We start from the raw sequence: 2500 nt of genomic DNA on the forward strand, positions 1-2500 counted from the left end.
GACCTCCAGCCGAACAGGGACTCATAGCCAAAACGCATACCCAGGCCTACGGAGGTGAAAACCAGCTTAAATGAGTCAAAATGTGTCGGGGCTGAGAGGTACCTCTCTCTCATATATTCTGCCGGTGGTGTGCAAAACTGGGTCTTTGCATGGAGTGTCACCCTATACCCACTTTAGGGACGCATGCAAAAAAGTGCCCGATCGCCTGGAACTGTCAGGCGGATTCGGCTCCCTGGAATTTCCTCATTCTGGTTCTTTTTCACTTTTTGTCTCTTTTGCGACATCTAGTGGGCAGGCTGCATTACTGCAACCGGGGACACCTCAAAACGCTTGGAACTGGGGAGCGGGCTCAATTTACAAACGTTTTGCGGGTCCTGGAAGTCAAAATTGTGACTTCTGAAAACGACTAAGTATCAAGGACTCATCGCGCGAATCGCTCTGGAACTGAAATCGGATGCGCGCACTGACATGCTCCCCTCTCTGGAAGTCTGACACAAGTTGAAAAATTTTCTAAGTCCCCAAAAATTTTTTTTTTCAACTTTTTTTCAATTTTCCCCCTGTGGGATATATATTTTACCCACACTTTTGGAGCCCTCCTGGGATGCCCTCTAACATACTAGAACCTCATTTTGTGGAAGTTTTCACAAAATTGTGAAATTTTCCAAAAAGTCAGAAATTTTGCAAAAACGACTAAGTATCAAGGACTCATCGCGCGAATCGCTCTGGAACTGAAATCGGATGCGCGCACTGACATGCTCCCCTCTCTGGAAGTCTGACACATGTGTGAAAATTTTCTAAGTCCCCAAAAATTTTTTTTTTCAACTTTTTTTCAATTTTCCCCCTGTGGGATATATATTTTACCCACACTTTTGGAGCCCTCCTGGGATGCCCTCTAACATACTAGAACCTCATTTTGTGGAAGTTTTCACAAAATTGTGAAATTTTCCAAAAAGTCAGAAATTTTGCAAAAACGACTAAGTATCAAGGACTCATCGCGCGAATCGCTCTGGAACTGAAATCGGATGCGCGCACTGACATGCTCCCCTCTCTGGAAGTCTGACACATGTGTGAAAATTTTCTAAGTCCCCAAAAATTTTTTTTTTCAACTTTTTTTCAATTTTCCCCCTGTGGGATATATATTTTACCCACACTTTTGGAGCCCTCCTGGGATGCCCTCTAACATACTAGAACCTCATTTTGTGGAAGTTTTCACAAAATTGTGAAATTTTCAAAAAGTCAGAAATTTTGCCAAAAACGACTAAGTATCAAGGACTCATCGCGCGAATCGCTCTGGAACTGAAATCGGATGCGCGCACTGACACGCTCCCCTGTCTGGAAGTCTGACAAAAGTTGAAAAATTTTCTAAGTCCCCAAAAATTTTTTTTTTCAACTTTTTTTCAATTTTCCCCCTGTGGGATATATATTTTACCCACACTTTTGGAGCCCTCCTGGGATGCCCTCTAACATACTAGAACCTCATTTTGTGGAAGTTTTCACAAAATTGTGAAATTTTCCAAAAAGTCAGAAATTTTGCAAAAACGACTAAGTATCAAGGACTCATCGCGCGAATCGCTCTGGAACTGAAATCGGATGCGCGCACTGACATGCTCCCCTCTCTGGAAGTCTGACACATGTGTGAAAATTTTCTAAGTCCCCAAAAATTTTTTTTTTCAACTTTTTTTCAATTTTCCCCCTGTGGGATATATATTTTACCCACACTTTTGGAGCCCTCCTGGGATGCCCTCTAACATACTAGAACCTCATTTTGTGGAAGTTTTCACAAAATTGTGAAATTTTCAAAAAGTCAGAAATTTTGCCAAAAACGACTAAGTATCAAGGACTCATCGCGCGAATCGCTCTGGAACTGAAATCGGATGCGCGCACTGACACGCTCCCCTGTCTGGAAGTCTGACAAAAGTTGAAAAATTTTCTAAGTCCCCAAAAATTTTTTTTTTCAACTTTTTTTCAATTTTCCCCCTGTGGGATATATATTTTACCCACACTTTTGGAGCCCTCCTGGGATGCCCTCTAACATACTAGAACCTCATTTTGTGGAAGTTTTCACAAAATTGTGAAATTTTCCAAAAAGTCAGAAATTTTGCAAAAACGACTAAGTATCAAGGACTCATCGCGCGAATCGCTCTGGAACTGAAATCGGATGCGCGCACTGACATGCTCCCCTGTCTGGAAGTCTGACAAAAGTTGAAAAATTTTCTAAGTCCCCAAAAATTTTTTTTTTCAACTTTTTTTCAATTTTCCCCCTGTGGGATATATATTTTACCCACACTTTTGGAGCCCTCCTGGGATGCCCTCTAACATACTAGAACCTCATTTTGTGGAAGTTTTCACAAAATTGTGAAATTTTCCAAAAAGTCAGAAATTTTGCAAAAACGACTAAGTATCAAGGACTCATCGCGCGAATCGCTCTGGAACTGAAATCGGATGCGCGCACTGACACGCTCCCCTGTCTGGAAGTCTGACAAAAGTTGAAAAATTTTCT

This window comes from Phyllobates terribilis, unplaced genomic scaffold (assembly GCF_046119375.1).
Source record: "Phyllobates terribilis strain yellow unplaced genomic scaffold, ASM4611937v1 Scaffold_8967__1_contigs__length_24191, whole genome shotgun sequence".
NCBI classification, from domain to species: Eukaryota; Metazoa; Chordata; class Amphibia; order Anura; family Dendrobatidae; genus Phyllobates; species Phyllobates terribilis.